Here is a 24,566-nt window from a genome sequence, read left to right as displayed (position 1 = left end):
CGAGTTATCGTAAAAAAGAAGAGAGAATCGCAATCCATAAACAGAGCCGGTGGGCCGTAGCCATGGGAACGTATGAAAGCTTAAAGCACTGAACTCTAGAGTGATGGATGGAGCGCCTTGTAGCCGTGTTCCAGTAATGGCGGGATCGCCGGACTTACCGCGAATGGCAGCCATTTCTCACCAAGTGGCGCCTCATGTAAAACAGATGGACCGCGCGCAGCAAGTGGCTTCGCGATCATGGGATCGACACCAGTAAAGTATTCTGATGCGTCTTTGCATGACGCCCATTTCAAAAAGAATATCGACATAGCGATGTGGTGATGCGGAAATATAGTAGGAGTGGCGGAGCGACGTTAACCTGCCCACAGTCTTTTCATTCGCCATGTCACAGTATAAGCCTATTCCCATGACCGAACGCTTGTACATATAATCTGTGGTATGAACAGGAATGTGAAGGAACACCATAATGAATACTGATGCTGTTGGCAATAAATATCATCGTAGAGAACGCACTTCGGTTGCCTATGTAGAGGATTCAACATAACGTGACTCGAATCCTTAGTTAACATAAACAAGGTACACTCATTATTAGACCGCGTGACTCGGACCCTTAACATAAACAAGGTACCGTCTTCCTCCGACGAGTTTAGCGCTGGGACCTGAGGTATTCTTGCCATCGATGCGAGGGGGTTGCAGGTAGATTCTTTTGTTGCTACAGCCAAGCCGAGTCGAGCGGAGTGGGAAGTATTAATCGTCCAAAAATATGCAGTCTTCAGTTTGTAGTAGTGTGTGAATATTTCATATACATATTGTTTACCTAGGCCTATATGGTTTTGTTATTAATATATTAAATATATTGTTGCAATTTTTGCTCAAACATCTCCCTGATGTTAGCTATATTAATATTATATGAATTACTCATATTAAATATTTTACCGTTACAAGTCATTTATAAGGAAACATGCTGTGGAAAAGTTTTTGGTTTTATTCTATTGGAATTTTAGAATATGTGTGATTGGTATCGTGAAAAACAGATTCCTATAATGTCATGCGAAAATCATTTGTTGGTGATATCTTAAAATACAAATCAAGTAGTTTCTACTTCTCAAGTGAGTTCACCAGTACAGTACATTTAAATTGATTACTTTACAAATTTAATTCAATTCTACTAATTACTAAATTTTATAGTATGATTCTTATTTTCATTTATATTGTAGTTTTATTATGATTTTTATTTTTATTTATTTTATTGTATTTGTATTTCTGGTGGTGTGATGGCCTTAACTTCACCAGAATAAATAAATAAATATGTAAGTAAATAAATAAATAAGTAAATAAATAAAATTTTCTACAATAATTTCCTTCTCTGAACACGTAAGTACGAATGGCTGTATCTCTATCTAGCCAAAAATACGTTAGAAAACTAATAGGCATATTGCTCTCGTAAATTGGGCGAATGTTTTCAGTATGATTGTACTTCCTTCCAGACTGCCGCTGTCACTGTTCCCTCCCACTCCAGTTCCGCGCTAGACTAGTCGGAACCGCATTCCTCTCAGTACTAAACTCCTCAGAGGATGACAGTACACTGGTTTGTAGATCGCATGCTTCGAACCCTTACGTAACATAAACAAGATACCTGCCAAAATATTTGCACTTAATTTCCTAGTATACACCACGTTAATGAAATGTTTCTCTGTGCACACCATTCATCATTCCAGGATTCGATAGTCAATTGTTCATACCAGTGAAAGAAGTGCATTTTTAGGAACATATATTTTTTTTTAATTCCTTGTGGCATTCATTAAATGATTTTCCGGTTGTTTGTGGAGGGGATAAGTTCCTATTTCTTCTGCGTACGCCTATTCCTTCATTCGAGTGTTCGCTTTATATTAAAATAATAATAATCATTATAATAATAATAACATAATAATAATAATAATAATAATAATAAAGTATATAAGAATGGTCTTAAAAATATCCAGTTAACATTACAAAAAAAGTCGTCTTGTAATGAAAAATTGTGTGGTGTACAGCGTGCTCCGCGCAGCTGGTCGTATTACAGAAAAGACGCGCCAGCCGAAGGGTTAACGAACAGTAACGTGTATTGTGCAAATCTCGCTGTGAAGCTGATTTGAATATTTCAGGCGAAAGATTGTTTTGGGACCAGGTATCGAACCCGGGAACTTTAGCTAAACTTACCAAGGCTCTACCAACTGAGCTACCCAGGAACTCTACCAGACCCCGACTCAATTTCTCTCTTTATATCCACAGACCTCAAAGTGGGCTAACAAACGCCAAGCAACCAACATTGAGTGCACACAAAATTACTCGGAACCAACATTGTTAAAAATGAAATAATGCAAGATATTGAGTTGTAGCAATAAGATATAATAGGTATATAATAAAAGATTTATAGAAAGGATACTGAATTTTATTATGTATTCACCTCATTCTTCCCGTGTACAAAGAAACACAACAATGTTCATATTTTTATTTCTCAACAATGGTGCAATTGTGAGACTTGACATTTTCAAGTTTATTCCACTTATAATAAAAGAAAATATATTTAAATTTTCACAAATGTATCGTTAACAATTTTTGAGTCATTGGGTTTCAAACTTTAAAATTGCTCTCCTGTAAAATTTAATAAAAGTGGCTTCTTCCCGTGTAATCTTCATTTGGCTTTATTTATCCCAGAGTCTCCCTCTAGGAGCGATAGACTGTACGTTTCTACAGCGCACTGGTGTGATTATTATGATTGATGAAACAATGAATGATGGAATGTCGGTAGGGAAAAACGGGAGTTACATCGCAACAACCTACCGCCTAATCCTGTGCTTATCAAATACAATTCTTTTTCCTTCGGGCCCACCGGGACTTGAACTCGGATTATCAGAGTGGAAAGTCGACACTTTAGCCGTTAGTATAAAGACATTTTGAGGAACATATTGTAACCCATAATACTCATGTATGTTTGACTTTCAACATTTCCTCTGCCACTTTAAATGGTTTTGCGAGCACTGCTTTGAAAGCAAGTTGTGCTACTTTTTTTTGTTTCAAAGAATATTGCCTCGAACACATAGACTGTAAAGTTAAATGAGGTTCTATTCAGTCTACAAAGGAGGACTCACAATCGAAAGAAAAGGGTGATTCCCTTTCAATGTAGACGTTTGCTGTTTCGTCGTTCAAATAGCATTCGTTAGGGGGTTTTGGAATTTTCAGGGAATGTATTGCTTAACAAATAAATTCGAGTAAAGTATGGTGTGCTTATTTCAAAAAGAGTATAAAGATATGTTAGCTAAGTGGAAGTAATGATCGATAATAAGGTTGTTTTTATGTTTGTAAGCCTTTAGGGCAGTAATATCTTAAGATATTTACGTAGCTTACATTTGACATGCACATATTGTACAATTTATTATTAGTCGTTATTTTTCGAACTAAGGGTTTCATGGAATAATAGAAGAAACATAAAGAATTAATAAACAATGTCACATTCTTCGAAGAAAAAATATTTGCCTTGAAGTGCATTACTTTAAATTGCATATCTTCGCTCAGAGATCTCTCCAAATCTGATGTAGGTTTGTAATGTCAGATAATTACGTAGAATTCACTCCATATTTAGATAAATAATGCAATATTTCATTTGTTGGTACCGAAAATTTTTTAACATAATCTTCACTTCGATATACGAAGATTATCTTCTTCTTCTACTACATGCTTTAGACTAATTAGCCCGTTGCGTCTCCAAATTGGTCTATGCATCTCTTATGAGGTCTTCCTATATTTCTCCTCACTCTTGGTTTATACTTCAAAGCTTTTCTTGGGTATCTTTCTTCTGGCATACATTGTACGTGTTCTAGCCATTTATTTCTAAAATTCATAATTCTTTCATTTATATTGTATATATTTAGCTCCTTTCTTATCGTTTCGTTTTTTATTCTATCTTCTCTTGTTACTCCCAATACTGATCTCAAAAATCTCATCTCCGTTGCTTGAATTCTACATATTATATCTGTCTTCTTTAATGTCCAGCTTTCGCTGCCATATAGACATATGGGTATATCCATTGTCTTATAAAATTTAATCATTGTGTCCTTTCTTGTTTTATTTTTAAGTGTTCTCTTTATAGTGCCACATAGCTGATTAAATCTTTCTATTTTATGTTGGACATCTACTTCATCTTGACTTGATATCTTACACCCAAGATAGTTAAAGCATCTAACTTGTTCAATACTTTGTCCATCAATAACACTGTTCTACAAAAAAAAATGAAATTCATTTTTTTGGGTATAACATTCTTGATTAACATGGAAATTTACTTCCTGAATTCAAATCTGTAATTAGTTTCTCTATGTCACGCATAGTTTTCAAGTTCTATGCAATTTCATTTTTTAAATAATTTTCGTTTCCACATTATTTTAGTCACTTTTAGTCACTTATAAAATTATTTACAAACATGTTATGCACTATAAAACAAAACAATATATACAAGCCTTAATATAATAGTTACATTACATGGAAAAACTTATTTAAGATTAGAAAATATGAACAAAATACACTTTTCCCTAAGAATTTAAAAGTCTAATTTTTTTCTCTTGTGTTCAATTTTGCAGTCTCTAATAATGTTCCAGCAGTAGTCAGAAGCATCGCAGGCATCTATTTCCCTTCATACCGCTTTTCCATGGACATTATATCTTTATGGAACCTTTTCACCATGTTCGTCGGAGACATCACTGCAGTTCCCAGGAAAATAATGTAGATGTGAATCTAGGAAATGCACTTTCAAAGACATCTGACATCCTAGATCTCTATATGCATTTATCATTTGTTGATGCATTTGTTCGAAGTCGTTATCTCTTTTTCTTCCCGGAAAATGTTGCGATACATTCTTGAAACAAGACCACGCTCTTCCTTCTTTTGGTGCAAGGCAATGTTCAAAATCTAAGTCCTTCTGAAGTTCTCTACTTTGGGGACCCACAAACACGCCCTCTTTTATTTTTGCTGCAGAAAGACGAGGAAACGTTTCTGAAAGGTACATAAATCCTCTTCCAGATGTGTCTATGGCCTTAACAAATTGTTTAATATGGTCTAGCTTGATGTGAAGAGGGGGCAGCAGAACATCTTCAATGGCTATATTTTTTTCTCCAACCTTCCATTTACGTTCAAGGCGAATCTTTCTTTTATGATGGGAATTCCTTTCGCGACTATCCCAATCATATAGAAAACATCCATATTTGGTGTAGTCTTGTGGCATACCTAATATCATGGCAACTACGGTATTTTCAAACCACCACATATTTTCCACTTGTGCTCATTATATTTGATTAATCTCGGCATATTTTTCAAAATATCATATGGCGCTTTAGTCATACTTGCATAGGCAACTGGGACAAAGGCATTATGTTCCCATTGTGGAGGAGAACTCCCTTTAGACTGTATTTTGAGGCATCTATAAAACGTCTCCAATCCTGTGGCTCGTATTTGAAGTTCAAAGTATTCATTAGGTCACAAACATCATTGCAGAATGTCATCATGAGTTGAATTGTCCTTATGCAGAAACAATATTTCATGTAAACAAACAATACTCACTTCCTCTAACAAGAATTCCAGTTAAACTCAAGATTTCTCTCTCTCTCTCTCTGTAAGAATCTGTCTATTTTACCTCTAGGATTTAAGAGGTTTCTGTAAAAGAGAAATATATAAAGTTTTACATATTTTATGTACCACAGATGTCGGAATATTATGGTTAAAAATGAATATTTACTCACATGATAAGGAATATCTCCACCATCCAAATAATGGCAGTTTAGCACGTTATAAAATTCAATTTGAAATGACTTGTTTTTAGCATAAAATTTTACTAGCAACAGAAACGTCACAATTTGAAAATGAAAACAAATGGAGAACAAAATTAACTGTTGGCAACTGCTGTTAAGCAAAGTTCACCATCTTTAACACAAACTTAAAATGTCAGTTAAATGAGACGTATATTCTCGTATAACTAAAAAACTGTGCCTGATTGCGAATTTCTGTCTTCAGATTTGAATTTGCCATATAAAAATCCTTTGGAAACACATATTTTCATATAAGAAAAATGACCCTTGTAGAACAGTGTAATTATTTTCTATCTCACTGGAGTGTTGCCTCTAAAAGCCATAATTTTAGTTCTAGTAGGCGCGATGTTCATGTTATATTCCTTTTCTATTTCGTTTAATATATATATATATATATATATATATATATATATATATATACTTTTTGTAATGTATCTTCACTATCAGGTTCACTAAGTCATCTGCATATAAGAGTGTCATGACAAAAAAATTTCTATTCCAACTATCCTTAATGTTTAATTATACCAAATTATGTTTTATATAATGAAAAAGTATTGTGATTCTGTAAAACAATCGAGTTTGAAATTTTCATGGAAATCTCTGCTAAATTCTGTCTTACTTCGCCAATACACCACCTTACTGTCAGCCACAGACGATTACCTGACAAACTCCCGGGGTCGGATCCCAAAGTCTTAAATTATATATCATTATCTCCTGGCTCAAATGCCCCATAATGGGTATTTTGTTGGTATCACTTGTGAGATTCAGACCTGTCTTCGGACAGTTGACTAAACAATAACATCGGAGACCCAAGAATTTACACCAGCACATTTTTAATCATTGAAGATGATAGGTGAAATAAAGAGGAAGTGGTAAGTGTTGTTGGAATGAAAAAGGAAATGGGAGTGTTATGAGAAAGTATCTTTGCAAAATTTCTTTGTCCACACCATAGACTCCACATGACGAGGCTGGGGATCAAAATCTGACCGCCTTTATGGAAGCCACAGACTCAGAACAACACCATACCATGAATAACTTCGTCAGTGGAATGGATGTACTGTACATGGTAGAAACTTGTGTAAAGTATGTTAATGATACGTGGCATTGCTTGTATATTGCGGCGTGCAGGACTTCTTTTTGTGTAAAGTCTTGCAGTGACGCGCGGAAGACAGCGACTGTCAGCTAGGACAAGACATGCCGCAGCACTCTGCTCTGCTGCACTCCGTGTGATGCTAATGTACTGATAATCAGTGCACTGAAAACATTTTATTCATTCTTGTAAGCAAAAATTACATACGGGCTATTCCATATGAAATCGATCAGTAAAAAGCCTCGCATTTTTTAATATTCTAATTTTTTCCCCATTTATACAAGGTGCTGAGGACAGTGCATTCTCAAAAATATACTATCGAAAGTCAAACGGTTTTCGTACTACTGAGGGACAAATTTAGCATATTTTTATAAAAACAAGCCTCTTTCAGCGATCAGAACTCTGGAACCATTTACTGCAGAACATTGAATGGGAGCTCATTTTGAAGCTGACATTTGGTATGTTATGTTAAGAAGTAATCCTTAGACAGAGAGACAGATAATCCGATTTTACTTATTTTTAGACTTTTTGCCAATTTGTAAAAAAAGGTAAAATAATATATTGAGAAAAAACCTTGCTTTATTAAGAGGGACTTCGGCATTGTTTGCTTAGTGGCTCGGCAATAAGTTTCGAGGGTATTAAATAAATTATATTCACACGCCTAGACTTCAACGGCGCAGTACCGCACGCACTGGCCGAGAGCTGAAATAAGCGAGCGTTGGGCGTCATTTTAATACTGTGTTTATGAAAACTTGTGATAAAGCTAGCACAGCTATGCGTTACTAGACGAAACATCATTTGTTTGTCTCCTGGCCTTGCTTGTCTCGGCTAGCTCCCGTTTCACAGTCAGCTGGTTACTTCACGCGCGTACTATTTATTTTCTTTACTTGATATTTTCAATACTTTCTTATCAACGGTACACCAGTAAAAAATATGTATTTATTTGTATTTTCAATGCGGAATCCAAACATATATTTTTAAAATATTTTTTCCTGGTCAAAGGCGTCTTAATGAAGAAAAATCTAAATATCTCCATTTCCATAAAAAGTCAGAAATACTGTTTACATGTCAATATAAACTTCAATTTCTCAGCATCAAAATAAACCACGATTTTGATCATTGGGTGAAAGGGTTTCGAAGCCACAACAGTTTAAATTTGCTAATTTTATGAAAATACGATACATTTAAATATTTTTAATTTAAACACTATGAAATTATGATGCCTTAAACTTTGCACAAAGCATTGTATCACAGTTCTCTATGCACAAAAAAAGTTTAATTGTATTTAAAAATTGCAAGGTCAATTTTCTCTATATTTCGTTCGATTTGAGATGGAATAGCCCATACATTAACAAAGATTTTACAATATTATTGTAATACTCGTATATGAATATTCTTGAAAATTAAAAAATCGTTTACCAATCTCATATTCAAATAGGTATATACTATATATTACAAATTGTGATATAAATAAAATTGTAACTGGGTCCCACCCGAAAAAGCAAGATGCTTGAGGTCGGGTGTGACCAATAATGGAAACTGGATGTAATAAAAAAAAATAATTACGACTGTGATTAAACTGTTGCTGGAGTTACACATAAAATGTAAAAAGAAGGAAAAAACTAACAAACATTACATATACATAAACATACTAAGCTAAGAATACGAATCCCGGTCGGGGCAAGCTATTTGGTTGAGGTTTTTTCCGGGGTTTTCCCTCAACCCAGTACGAGCAAATGCTGGGTAACTTTCGGTGCTGGACCCCGGACTCATTTCACCGGCATTATCACCTTCATTTCATTCATACGGTAAATATCCTAGATGTTGATACAGCGTCGTAAAATAACCCAATAAAATAAATAAAAGAATACGACATTTTAAAAGTGACCAAAAATAAAGTAAGCCTCTAAGAATTTATATTCAGTCATTCATTCATTACGTTAGTTAGAATACCGCATTACCTTCTCTTAGGGTGCTATTCATAGACATTTCGCTAGCCCGCGCTACGAGCGTGCTAAACAGGATTCATATCATATCGCTAACACTGGTTTATGAATACGAAAAACGTTAGTTCGCTGATCATCCACCGAAAGCCCGCGCTAAGAATGTCTATGAATACGGCCCTATGTGTGTAAAAACGTAATATTATTCTTAGTTCCTTAGGCTAAACTGTTATACGGGCAAGAAGCCTACTATTTACAAAGATACATTGTAACAATAATAATAATAATAATAATAATAATAATAATAATACTTTATTATTAGAGTATCAGGACACATACCTTTTGTAACTGTAGACCTACATAAATTACAAAATAAGAAAAGCAGTAACCTAAACACAGCAATTATAAAACATAGGTCACAGAAATAGATTTGTCTGAAACTAATAAAAAGAAACAATATTTAGATAAAATATTTAGAAAACAATATGTTCTATTTAATATACACCCAAATCCCGTATAAGTAAAACTCATTACCAAGGAACGAAGATAATATACTTAAATTGAAAATAAGTGAAGTGTTCCATTAGTAAGAATTTAATATTAGTAATTTATATAACAGTTATATTACCGATTGTTCTGTATGGTTGCGAAACTTGGACTCTCATTTCGAGAGAGGAACAAAGATTAAGGGTGTTCGAGAGTAAGTTTCTTAGGTAAATATTTGGGACTAAAAGGGATGAAGTTACAGGAGAATGTAGAAAGTTACACAACGCAGAACTGCACGCATTGTATTCTTCACATGACATAATTAGCAACATTAAATTCTGACGCTTGAGATGGGCAGGGCATGTAGCACGTATGGGCGAATCTAGAAATGCATAAGTTATAGAGTACTAGTTGGGAGGCCAGAGGGAAAAAGACATTTGGTTAGGCAGAGACATAGATGGGAGGATAATATTGAAATGGATTTGAGGGAGGTGGGATTGATCTTGCACAGGGTAGGGATCGATGGCGGGCTTATGTGAGGGCGGCAATGAACCTCCGCGTTCCTTAAAAGTCATTTGTAAGTAAGTAAGAAGTGAAAATGAAAGTTTTGTAGGTTAACTTGATAACAAAATAGAGTAAACTGAGGATCAAATGAATTAAAATGAAGTACCGGTATCACAAATTAACAAGGTAACTTATTTTAAATATAATAGTATGTTAAATTTAATAATATATTGATATTAGGCTAATTAGAATTACGTATTCTAAATATCTCCAATTTCTAATTTGGATTTATACAGTATAATTTTAATTTTAAATATATGGGTAGATACCGGTACTTCAAAATCATATCATTATAAATTTTAGTCCATAATTTTGCAGTGCCTGGGAAAAGTGACATAAGTCAGTTTTCACAAACCTTTTTTGATAATTTATTGACAACTTACACTGGTTTATGTCGATTTGATTTTTTTTCTGTATGAATTATTGTAATGGGAGAAATACTTATGTATTTTTTTCCAAGCGAGCAGATGTTCCGTAAGTTGTCAATAAATTATCAAAAAATGTTCGTGGAAACTGACTTATGTCACTTTTCCCGAGCACTGCACAATTAAGACTGTATTTTTGCCAGCAATATTGTGACGAATTTTGCAATTTCAAAATATTTCTACTATAAGGATTTTTTTTTTTTTTTGTGGAAGGAATTAAATAATGTATATTTAAAAATTTGTTGCAATTGAATTTCGTTTTCAATATCGCAGTGATTTCACGTCGGTTCCGGACAATTGGCCACAGAAAATTGGTAACTGGGACAATTGGCCACAGAAAATTGGTAATAAGGACAATTCGCCACAGATAGACAATTCGCCACGAATAGACAATTTGCCACAGATAGACAATTTGCCATAAATACAACAACTGCCTTTCTACTTGTACGGTTTAGTGTATCTGTCGGCTATAACGTTCAGTTCTTCAATATTCCTTGGTTCAGGTGGTAGGTGCAGCTTCCTGGCACGGCACACAGTTTTTTTAATAGATGGTTTCTTCTGTAGATTCTTCGCTTGCAATAAGCTGTAACTCATTTTGAATAATGACAGACGTTGGTTCTCGGGAAGTCCCCGCCCTTGCCTTCATGTTCTCTACACATTCCTTTGCCTTAATCCTTCCCCCAGTCTGCAGAATGATTCTTGTGTTCAGACGGTTCTTTGACGACACTGCTTCCATCTTCTGATAACGTGACTGTTGCATTACACCCGCCACGCATGTCACAGCGCCAAACAACTCCATTCTTATTTTTTCTAAGTCTTGTGTACATTTAGCCAAGATATATTAATTTGTCAGAGCCTCTTTTTGATTTAGTGAAGCGAATTTCTTCCGCCATAGTTCCGAATTAGTTTACAGCTTCTGGATTTGTCTTGTGTTACCATAGAAATATATTCTAAATTGTTGCGAATTTGAGTATTGCCTTGAATTTTAATGTCTGGCGAATTGTCTTTGATACCAATTTCAATTATGTGGCGAGTTGCCTCTGTGGCCAATTTTCTGTGGTGAATTGTCCCCAACCCATTTCACGTTGTCCCAACTTTCCCAGGTTCAGTTCTAGTACGTACGAAACCTTCAACTAGAAAAATGAAACAAGCACTAGCCTGTTCCCCCACCTCCGTCCAACACTCTGCTATCAATTAACCTCTATAATCCCTATCGGAACCTGAACTTGGAAGTCTAGTCATGACTTATTCACGTGTTTCAACATTACGTCCAGTTTAACTGAGAGATAGTAGCCACTACATCTTCGTAACTAATGGCAATGGAATGCTACTTCCTGTACTTAAATTAATTGCTATTAACAGGCTTCGCATTTTTGTCACACTGCATTTATCGAGGAATATAGTCTTGTATGGAGGGAGTTCAAATGTCTGGCGCTCACTGCATAAGTGGCGTCATAGTAGGCCTACGGTGAATGTACGTACAGTTTCCCAAGAAAAGAATGAGACGATGGAATATTCTTAAGTACCAGATGTAAGACAATGCGCATGATCGAAGACCAGAGCACTGATACACACGATAACGAATATTTGAGTTACTTAAATTCAGGGCTATTTGGTTTGCTGATAGCATCGTTCCGAAATGAACTTAAAAAACTGCAAGATATAAATGGTAATGTGACGTAAATAACAGATAGATATATACATAAATCGTGTAGTTAATATAAATCTTGATTACACAACTTTTAACACTGTATCACTTCGGAACATGTATGATAAGACTTTCTTGTGTTAAATTCTAACGTACCTTGTTTACGTGTTTCGACCTACTTATGGATCAGCATCAGAACTGGTCGTTGTTGATCTTGGCACCTCTTGTTTTGTTTTTCATGTGAGGGTGTATTCGTGTGGTATAGCGTAGAGTGAAAGAGTGTGTGTGTTCTGAAATTGAGTTGTGTGTTGAGAATTTCGATGGGGTGTGTTTTCGTGTGTCTGTATATTTCATATTATTTTAGTGTGTTTAGTTTCTGGCTTTTTGATTGAATGTGTCACAGGAAACGAAACAAGAGGCGCCAATACCAACAACGATCAGTTCTGATGATGACCCATAAATAGGTCGAAACATGTAAACAAGGTACGTTAGAATTTAACACAAGAAAGTCTTATCATACATATTCCGAAGTGATACAGTGTTAAATACTACACATCCAACCAAAAAGCCAGAAATTAAACACACTAGAACAATATGAAATATACAGACACACGAAAACACACCCCAACAATATTCCCAACACACAACTCAATTTCAGAACACACACGCTCTTTGACTCTACACTACACCACACAAACACACCCTCACAGGAAACAAAACAAGAGGCGCCAAGACCAACAACAACCATTTCTGATGATGATCCATAAATAGGTCGAAACATGTAAACAAGAATTTAACTCAAGAAAGTCTTATCATACATATTCCGTGTAGTTGAATCGAAATTTGAACATGATTAGATCGATACTCCGCGCAGAAAAGAAAACTTCCGTGTCGTCTAAATAGCTCAGACGCTAAATCTTGTGCGTGTTGTGCAAAAAGGAGTTTCGTTCACGTACTGAAGGCACGCAATGGCGGTATCATGTCGCTCTACAAACTCTGTCTCTACAAGCAGTAAGAGGTGGTTTCGTTAAGAATGAGAAGGAATTTTTTTGTTGTTCTGTCGGACAAAATGTAATATGTTTACTTTGCTCAACGGTTCAATTAGGAGTATCAAAGAAATATTAATTGCCACGCTGAATAATGTATTATTATTATTATTATTATTATTAATATTATTACTGACCACTAAGTATATTGTGTTTCTATAATTCTCCTATACGTGCATGAACATTGATATATTTAGATCTTTTACCTAGAAGGATAAAATTATTAGGTTTTATCTCAGTTTTAATCTTCTTATTCTTTAGATGAGGGTAACTATTTATTAGTTATTCATTTAATAATAATATTGTAGAAAAACTGATTCAATAATATTTGCCAACGAACTGTTAAACACCAGGAATTGACATGTCTTAAATCATAGCAGAAAGAGAAAGATGAGATAAATAAATACAAGGAAGTCAGCTACCTAATGGGGTTTGATATATATCGTGCTTTAAAGCCTTTTAATAGAACAGAATTTTTCAAAAGAGTAATGATTAAAATAGCTTAAATAACTTGTCCATAAGAAGTTTTAAATTTTGAAAAACTACGAATTTCTCGACCAAGTATCGAGAGAAAAATTTAGAAAATTCCTGATTATATTCAAGAGGAAGGTTAAAAAAAGAAGCAATAAAATCGTATATTATTCACTGGCTCCTGATGACAGTAGCGACATTACTGATACAGCAAAGCTTGAGGTTTTTATCCGCGGGATTGATCAAGATGTTAGTACAGGAACCACCACTGGTTGTAGTTTTCATGCTAAGTCCTTCCCTCCGTCTCCTTACTTCATAGGCTGTCTGTCGCATGTAATCACTGCAGCTCGAGTTTTGGTCACCGCTGCTTTACAGGATATGTTACCATTCCTTATACAAAAATAATAATTTACAAATTCCGAAATAAACATCTGGAGTGTAGATATTGGTGGCTTCATATATCTCTTTATGCACTTTCTCTATGACTGAACGCGATCACAATGAACTCATCGATATACAAACATACGCAACTACGTGCGCTTCTACAGGGACATCATTTCTGCGTTTCTAAATGTACTTGACTCCCACCCCTTTCACTAATGTCCTTGCTAACGTCAGTCACACAAACTTACGGCCGCTCTTGCTAGCAGTGAAATAAACAGTACAGAATACAGTGTGTTTCAGAAATATGTTGCATTTTATATAGAAGAAAGGGCTTATATTATTGAAGTTTATTTTCACACAGGTATCGTGTGTAGCATAACTGAATTTATCTGGTGTGGACTGAGCACAAGTGAAGATTAGAGTAACCGAAAGTACGGTATCCTATAATATGGTGCGGTACTTAACAGCATTATTTAAACAAGAGTTTTGTTTTACTGTTTGTAGGTATGAAGGACGATGATGGAAACTGTAATTACAATATAACCGAATGTGAACAACAGTTTTTTTTCTTCACAGTTTCCTGATTACATCATTACGGAATATTTTCGTAGAAATGTCATTAATCTGATAGATACATTTAGAGCAACAGAATGTACAGAAAGGAAGAAAAGTGTAAGATGGCCAACAAAGGTGACAGAAGATGCTGTAGAAGATGCCAGAGAAAGGATGCAGCGAAGTCCTAATAAGTAGGTCAAGAAGTTAGTTGTAGAAATTGGGGTTTCTTACGGAAGTGCTCACAAAATTCTCAGGAATAAATTAGGTTAGTAATATGCTGAATAAAGTAGACATTACATTATGAATATAATCGCCTGAAGAGTTGAGTTTGTGAAAAAAATTGTTACTATTCTACTGTTTTTTTTATAAAATACTGTAAAAGTAATGATCAAACTGAAAATCGTAATACTGTATTTCCCTGTAACATAAATGGATACACTACTTTTATCTCCTCCTATAGCTAGTAAAATTATTTGTTTACATATTGTACTAGCAACTCCAAACTCCTGTAATGGAAGGGGGGTAACAGTGTTTCCGAGTATAGCCAGGTTAATGTTAAAAATGTTGGTAAAAATAAAGCCATGTCCCTGTGTATAACACAAGTCTGAACTCATAGAGGTCTTGTAACCTGCTTGCGCCTTTGAATGACGTCATTAATATACCAGGAGAAACTACTCCATCCATTATAGCTCTTGTGACAAACATGCTAAGCCTGGCTAGTAATGTCCAGTCTCCTGCAGTGCTGTTCTTGGAGGGAATTTTCTGAACACTCTATATAGTGAACTAGATTGTACTAATGTCACTAATAAACCTGGCTCTACGGTTCAATTGTAATTAATAATGTACACAAATAATATTAACAGAAGTTTACTAAGCGGCGTATTAGTTTAATATTAGTTCGATATTGTATGCTAGTAATTGAATTTAATTAATATAGATTGTGCTAACACTATGTAACAAGACTAATTCAGATGTTTCACAGTAATTAATAATGCTCATACATTTAAGTTAAAATACTTTTTCTCGTGCCAGTTTCAGAAGTACCCTAATTTCGTATTCACTAAGGAAACGGCTACCTCTATTCAGCAATCACCTCAGCGAACGACAGTCCTCTTTCCTCGTGCTTACTTACTGTACTTACAAATGACTTTTAAGGAACCCGGAGGTTCATTGCCGCCCTCACATAAGTCCACCATCGGTCCCTATCCTGTGCAAGATTAATCCAATCTCTATCACCATTTCCCACCTCCCTCAAATCCATTTTAATATTACCCTCCCATCTACGTCTCGTCCCTCCCAAAGGTATTTTTCCCTCTGGCCTCCCAACTAACACTCTAAATGCATTTCTGGATTCGTCCATCTCAAACGTCTGAATTTAATGTTCCTAATTATGTCAGGTGAAGAATACAATGCATGCAGTTCTGCGTTGTGTAACTTTCTCCATTTTTCTGTAACTTCGTCCCTCTTAGCCCCAAATATTTTCTTAAGAACCTTATTCTCAAACACCCTTAATCTCTGTTCCTCCCTTAAAGTGAGAGTCGAAATTTCACAACCTTATAGAACAACCGGTAATATAACTGTTTTATAAATTCTAACTTTCAGATTTTTTTACAGCAGACTGCATGACAAAAGCTTCTTAACCGAATAATAGCAGATATTCCCCATATTTATTCTGCGTTTAATTTTCTCCCGAGTGTATTTATATTTGTTGCTGTTGCTCCAAGATATTTGAATTTTTCCACCTCTTCGAAGGATAAATCTCCAATTATTATATTTTCATTTCGTAGAATATTCATATACTTCGTCTTTTCGGGGTTTACTTCCAAACCTATCACTTTACTTGCTTCAAGTAAAATTTCCGTGTTTTCCCTAATCGTTTCTGGATTTTCTCCTAACATATTCAAGTCATCCGCATAGACAAGAAGTTAATGTAACCCGTTCAATTTAAAACCCTCTGTGTTATCCTGAACTTTCCTAATGGCATATTCTAGCCTTTAAGGTACCTAATTTACCGCGAACCCCTGAGTACTCGTACAGTATATCCTCCCATTTGAGTGACCACCTCTGACAGCAGTCGGTGGCTAGACACTTTTTTAACGGTGAATGGCGTTTATTTACGAGGACATCGAAGGATAAAAGCGTACGACAATGAACAGTAATTATTATACATACCCTATAAGAAAAAGTACAAGTAACCATTCATATAAATAAAAGAGTAAATGAAGAGATTTCTCTCTATGGGTATTTTATTTTCTTGTGAAGTTAGGACGTTGATCCCTTTTGTGGAATTTCTTGGATTATTTCCCTCAAAGTACCAACTATTTTAAATTTTTTACTAATGTAGTACAGAAAACGTTCGTCCTTTCGTCGGCAAATGAGCCTGTATCACAATCTAGGGAATTGTCCCATTATCATAACTCGATTTCGGAAAAAAAAATATATATATATTTTCCTTTTGGTATATAGCCATCGTTATGTTTTTATGTATATTTGTAAAATTTCTATCGTAATGGATAATAGGTTGTGTATCACTGAAACTTTCCGACTAGCTGATGCGAGGAAGTTTATCAATGCCAATTCGTTTTAAATTTTGAACACTGATATGATAGCTATATTATTTGACAAGTAACTAACGTTTAGAGTACACATTTCAAGTGAAAATAGTACATGGACAGTCCATCTAGAATATAGGCTACAATACTGAAGTTTATAATTGACTACACATAAATTGTTGTATGTAATATTTCTTAATTCCTTAAGAGTCATCTCGTGTAATTTAATTCCCCACCTTTCTTATTGTCCTCTTTCTGTACAAAACCTAATTGATTAAAATTAATTTTTGTAGAAATTTGTGTCTTAAAATTTTCCTCAGATTTTTATTTCGGGGTATATTTTATACATATATTTTAGGTAAAATTACAGTTTTACTCCTTTCAAATAGTATTTAAGAAACAGCTAGAGTCGTGATAATTTCGTAAAGCAATAAGTCGTACAGATAGGCTATTCTGTATTTTTGTTATTTTCACGAGTTTTTGATTGGAAGCATAACTAGTTTAGTGGTGATGGCGGTGGCGGTCGTAGAAAGAGAAGAAGAAGAAGAAGTAGGAGGAGGAGCATCATCATCATCCTCCTCCTCCTCCTCCTCCTCCTTCTTCATACCTCAGGCAACATTTCCGCCTGTAGCGAGTTAGGCTACATAACATTTTTTTGGAACGCCCGATGTTTCATCTTCCCACATGCAGTAGGCCTATTGGTCTATCTTCTGTAGTCAGTGCCGTCTTAACGCATGGGCATGATGGACAGTTGCCCGGATGCCCCAAGAGCACAGAGACCACTTGCTAATCTATGCACAGACCAGAATTTAACACTAATTTTCCAATCACCCGCCTCAACATTCAAATCTCCTGCTAAATCATAGAAAGGAGAAAAATTACAACTTGCAGCCGAGAGTTGCATATCTGACATACTGAAGAACACTGACTTCAAACCAATTACAAATGCATTCGCCACCGCAGGAGTCAGTTCTCTGTACAAGTCTCCGAACCATCCTGAGTTGATGTAAACAACACGATATGTATAAAAGCGATGTAGTTAACTTCGTAGATTCTGTGTACGAACTCCCATCCCTACTGATAATAATTGTACTTACATATCAGCCAGAACCTCAGTCAGAGGCTCTATTGGTATGAACACATCGAAATTTTCCTTTTAAAGTGTAAAGTACAGCTTACAGCAGTAAAATTTTTGAAAATATTCAACATTTTTTTCCCTCCATTACTGTATCTTGTACAATAATGAAAATTGGTATGTGTAAAACACTATCCTTCTGCTATATGAAAAAAATACTTTTACGATTTAAAAAATTGTTATGTTTATTTTTTCAAAATTCAAAATGGTGGTAGTTCTCTGTGCAGTGATGAAGCGTTTCCCTCATAACTCATAATCTTGTTAACTTTTTAATGTTCTCTCGCTTTCATTTTATTGCTGAAACTCATTTTTAAAATATCATGCTCTTTCAACTACATTCCTTAATAAATAATATTTCTTTTTTATTTTGTGTTAGAAGAAAATACTGATATTTGACCATTTTTAAAATGAATTTATTTTTATCAGACAATCTATTAAAGGTAGAGAAGTGATTTTGCACCATATTGTAGATATGACAAGCATAAATACACACAAAAAATTTCATCACAGAATGTTGGATAGTTTTTTTAGTTATGAGGGAAAAACTTCATCACTGCACAGTGAACTGCCACCATTTTGAATTTTGAAAAAAAAAAATATATATATATATATATATATATATAAATCATATTTTTTTAAATTGCAAAAATATTTTTTTCATATAGTAAAAGGACAATGTTTTACACATATTAATTTTCATTATTGTACAAGACACAGTAATGGAGGAAAAAAAATGTTGGATATTTCCAAAATTTTACCGCTGTAAGCCCCTTAAACAGAAAAATATTAGCCAGTCGTTCTCATCTTTTATTAGCTTTTACGCTCCCTTTATACGTACACTTAGTATTGAAGGAGAGAGACGATACTAAAAAATGTCCATCTCTAGATTTTCAAGGAAATACTGCTCGCATTCCTGCTCGAAGTAGTTTGTGTGCAGCGATTTCTCTGAACTATATACGGACTTTATCCTTAGGCAGTTTCTGTTTACACTTCGTTTAATGGGAAAGCAAAAGTACATTGCACAGTAGCCTTTTAACTCCTACAAAGACGTTTGTCAATCGTCTCCATCCGCTAACTCTCTAGTCTCTCTTTATATGGAGTACTCATACAGAAGGAATGTAATATGACGCTACAAAATGTCTGTTTTGAGATTGTCACATAAATTCTTCTCCCTTCTTGGGATACCGAGATAGTTGTGTGCTACGATTTGTTTCAACTATTGTACAGACTTGATCTCAATTCAATATTTCAGGACCATCTTAAAGTGTAAAATGATCTACCTCGCTGTCATATCTCTCTATCACTTATTGGGTGTGGAACAATGACGTCATCCGATACTCCGGAACATTTTTTTCATTTCATTTATTATATTCCATAGATCTTCATAAGCGATGAAGCTTTAAGATGTGGAACAAGTCAAAATTTTACAATAATATATTTACAACTTTTACAGATTTTTACAATTTTTACAATTATTTTACAATTTTTACAGTTTTACACTTTTGTAATTTTCTACAATTTTTTACAATAATTTGGCGAGATGTAGTGAGATGAGGTGAGGTCCGAGGATTCGCCAAAAGATTACCCGACATTTGCCTTTTGGTTGGGGAAAACCTCGGAAAAAACCCAACCAGGTAATCAGATCAAAGGGGTGAAATGAAGTGAGGCCGAAGACTCGCCATAGACCATCCAGCTTCAGTCCCATGGCTGTTGAATGTTGCCTGGCTATAGGCTTATGAAGGAGCAGCTTCATCCTTACCATGGAGTTCTACATGGCTTCTATAGTTCTCTAAAATTAATTGAAGCACTCTGTAATTGCAAAAATTGTTTTGAGATATACTGAATTTACAGTCGCGAACCACCGGCGATCGTTCCCAATTGACTACCGACTACTGTACTGATTCATAGAAACCTCTAGCCCTGTAGTTGCAAACTATTTTTATAATAGTAACCGCTTTTGTATTATTAAATGAAGGCTTTGTGTTGCAGGAAGCGGACAATCCAGGCGTAGCTTGTAGTTGCCCGACTCTCGACCCTGAGAGTCACCATCCACACATCCTGCACGCCAATCTCTCCGGACAGGCAAAGTGAGTAAGAGATTACACATGTGGTAGTAGATAGTATTTTGACTTAGGACTAGCCTACATGTATGAACTCGGGTCGGTATAGTTAAGGCTGCCTGATATTCCTTAAAAGTTTTCCTTTACGGCAAAACCCAAGTACATGTGGGAGGGTTTCTGTCTCATTGCATAATCTACACTGGGTTGCTTGGCTTCTACCAGGAATATTTCGTACGGCAGCTACGTTGCTATTTTTATCGCATTGGTCTACTGAGAGGTAGATAGTCCAGAAATTAGATTTTTACCGTTCAGAAAATAGTATAACGCCTTGTCCCTTTTGTGGAAGTTGTTTCCAGAGATCATATTGAAGATCGCGTAAAGTTTTCGTTAACTTATTAACATGACGTAATCTATACTAATAATAAATCTGTAGCCGAAATTTTTCTGGTAATTTTCGCTTTTCCAAAAATAATTGGTCCTAACATGTATAATTAACCATCTTGAAACCGAAAATCGCTTTTTTGAAATTTTTGTCTGTCTGTCTGTGTGAATGTTTGTTACCTTTTCACGCGATAATGGCTGAACGGATTTCGATGAAAATTGGAATATAAATTAAGTTCGTTGTAACTTAGATTTTAGGCTATATGGCATTCAAAATACATTATTTAAAAGGGGGGTTATAAGGCGGCCTGAATTAAATAAATCGAAATATCTCGCTTATTATCGATTTTTGTGAAAAATGTTACATAACAAAAGTTTCTTTAAAAATCATTTCCGATAAGTTTTATTCTTTGAAAAATTTGATATGACTGATATTTAAGGAGATAAATGAGTTCTAAAATTAAAATAACGACGCCACCTATTGGCCTGTAATGAAATGGAAACAAATGACTTCATCTATAAGGGACCTTGGACAACAACAATCGAAAGCTATTAAACATAGCCTACAGAGAATGTTTCTGTGTTTGTATGAAGTAATATCGAAAGCTAATTATATACAAGACTTTTAAAATAACAATACATTTTCACCGCCACCTCAGATTATAGCGTTGTTGTTCCTGCAATAACTCCTATGTGCAAAATATAAAATTTTTGAGTAGGAAGAAAAAACACATTTATTCATTCCATGGCATTAGTACATAGGAGATCGAAAGAAAGAAATATAATTATATAACTATAATATATGCTATATCACTATTTAAGTTATTTGAAGGGTTCAGAACCATATGGGCCAAGCGCCATTTACTGAAGACGTAAAAAACAAGGGTTAAAATTAAGTTATTACCATAATTCAATGCAAACATATAGCAAGTAATATAAAGTATACACATTAAAACTAAATGATATGTCAATCTTCACTAAACTATGGTTGCATGTAATAACAAATAAGAAACATGTTAAAGGAATTGTCATTGCACCAAATGATTGCTCTCTGGATCAAAATGATCGCATTTTAATTTTTTTAATACAATTTAAATTAAGTAACATACTAAACGATTTATCCTTCTATCAAACACTAATGTTCCCTGGATCAATAATTTTTTTAGTAGGTTATTTTACGAGGCTTTATCAACAGCTAGGTTATTTAGCGTCTGAATGAGATGAAGGTGATAATGGCGGTGAAATGAATCCGGGGTCCAACACCAAAAGTTACCCAGCATTTGCTCACATTGGGTTGAGGGAAAACCCCGGAAAAAACCTCAACCAGGTAACTTGCCCCGACCGGGAATCGAACCCGGGCCACCTGGTTTCGCGGCCAGACGCGCTGACCGCTACTCCACAGGTGTGGACTGGATCAATAAATGTGCTATTTTAATTATGTAATTAATTTATATTTACTTCTAACGGGTGCAGCGGAGCGCACGGGTATGGCTAGTATAACTAATATAGACGTATGTATTGTATTAAAGAAAGTGTCAATTCTCATACTGGAGATATTGTAACCGAGATATTTTAACCTATATTTTGCTATAATCTTATGATCAAGAACGATTTTAGTGCTGATTCATATATATATATATATACATATACATATATATATATATATATATATATATATATATATATATTAAAGAGCAATAGTGTATGTAATTTTCTATCTTCCTATCGATGGTCTTTCTCATGCCTCTAGCGAGGATCTGTTTAACCTACACTAGACGGACAAATGGCGGGAATCCGTGACATGGAATTAAGGCCATGCTGGGTTCCAGCTGAGACCCAAGATGTCACATTGAAAATAAACAGACATCTGAGCCAACATAAAGTTAAAGCAATTGTGAGAATAAGCTAGTTTACACCGCTACCTAAGATATTAAAGGGGAATTAAAATGCTTGGCAGGAGTACCATAAGAAAAGGAATTAAAACTGAGAGTCACATTAAGTAGATCTCATATTATCATCTTATCATGAGATAATTGATGGTGTATTAGAGTTTGTTATTCTATGTTCTTTCACTAGCGATCACTTGTTACGTTCCACAGCTGAGACTGTTGTTACACTGTAGGTCTACTATGACGTAACGTCGGATGGTTTTTGCGAAGTTTTGGTACTGCGTTCGACTACCAGAGTGACCGTAGCCTCATTCATCAGAATTTTATTCTGACAGCATCATTATATCTCATAATGAAATAGACTGGCGTCACTTCGTTTGCATTTATCTTAACACTATCGGTTCATCTTATTGAGATGTACCGAAGTACATATGACATTTCCGTGCAGGAATTCACTTAGTGATTTAAGACGGCGCTCAGTCCGTCGGATCCCGTAATGAGTGCACCTCTGCACATAGTGTGTTGGACATTGTGCCACAGTGCATGAGAGTTGGCCACTAAAGAGAAACTAAGAGGTGTAACTTAAATTGAGAGGATTCAATCCGGCATCGGATCTGGAATCCAGTGTGGCTTAGTGGAGAAAGCATCAGCACGTAGAGCTGAAAACAGAGTTCGAGTCCCGGTGCCGGAGAGAATTTTTCTCCGCTCCACCCATCCTTCATCGTACATGGTTCAACTAAATTCAGTCATTATATCCAATTATCCAGTATCACTTTTTCCTTTTATTCATAATTGAGGCGTTTAGTTGCAAAATCAGATGCACCACTAAAACGTTTGCAAGCAACCAAGGATTTGAAACCAATACTATTCTTTCATCATACAGATCCATGTGATATATCTGGCTTTGGAGCGTAACAGTGCTATAGCAGTTGTAGAATAGTATGAAGATATGAAATATAACATTAACTCATTTTTGAAAAGAAAAAAAAGTGATGTATCTGTTTTTGCAACTACACGCCTCTATTGTCTTAATTATTACGTTGGTTTTACTTAAGATTCATAGGAAATCTACTTGGATTGGAGTTATTTACAAACAAAACTATACTTGGTTTATTTAATTTAGAGACATGTTATATTGTGTAGTGTCAGAAAGGTTAGTATGATACACTAAAAAGTCTGGCTAATTTGATACCGACTTTAAAATGTGCCAAAAGCTCAGTTTGAAAATGTTTTAAAATGCTGTTATGGAGGTACATTTTATGTTCTTTAAGAAGCAACTTTATACAAAGTCTAAAAAAATAATTATCTGCCTCATAAATGTATTGAAAAAAAAATATAGTTTTGTTTCTTGAAAAAAAAATTGGTTTGATACTCTATTACTTTTGTTATTGCTCTTGAATGAATAAAGATAGAATATTTTTTTAATTTTCCTTTTACTGAGAATAGTGTCAGATTCATTTTCTCTAAAGAAAAGTTGCACTACATATATGATACATACTTTAGGGCTATTATGGTACCCTAGAAGGTCTATTAAGGTATTAGGTTTACAATTTAAAAAGTTGACAAATTGATCAATTTTCTAACTTAAAGTAATTTGTTACCTCTTGAGGGATATTTCATAATTTCTCAGCTCCTTAGAGATGTTTCAATTGACATGTTGGAACCTACAATATAGCATAAATTAAAAAAATTCACATATAGACTTATTTTTGCTTATTTACCTAACCTTTTCAGCTTAATAGTATTTCTTCTTACTGATATTTAACACAACTTTCAAAAATATATTCATTATTATTAAACGTATTTTAATGTAATTTAGTAATACAAACTATATCGCAACTTTCTCAGTCTATTACCTTATACACAAAAAATTGTTTGGACATTTAGCAGTTTTCTAGCATTGACAGTAAGGTGTTAAAGTTTCAGTAAACTGTTCACTGTTAATTTTTTATGAGAAAAGATGTAATTACAAAAGTTGCTAAATCTTATTAAATTTTAAACTGATTTTAGCCAAACTTTTACAGGTGATACATTAAGCATCTGTGTGTATCACAATAATCGTACTTCATTGCTCTGTATAATATGACCAGATTTGTACCACTG

General features: G+C 34.7%; 1 protein-coding gene across 7 annotated transcripts in view; it reads left to right on the top strand.

Annotated features, from left to right (window-relative positions):
- LOC138715019 (thrombospondin type-1 domain-containing protein 7B-like) overlaps positions 1–24,566 on the top strand; it is a 776,776-nt gene that overhangs the window by 315,742 nt on the left and 436,468 nt on the right. For all 7 annotated transcript variants that reach the window (XM_069847417.1, XM_069847416.1, XM_069847411.1 and 4 more), the window contains one exon: positions 20,123–20,220. The gene's annotated coding sequence lies outside the window, so the exon portion shown is untranslated. The remainder of the gene's footprint in view (positions 1–20,122; positions 20,221–24,566) is intronic.

This window comes from Periplaneta americana, chromosome 15 (assembly GCF_040183065.1).
Source record: "Periplaneta americana isolate PAMFEO1 chromosome 15, P.americana_PAMFEO1_priV1, whole genome shotgun sequence".
Taxonomy (NCBI): Eukaryota; Metazoa; Arthropoda; class Insecta; order Blattodea; family Blattidae; genus Periplaneta; species Periplaneta americana.
This window is presented reverse-complemented; position numbering and strand designations above follow the sequence as displayed.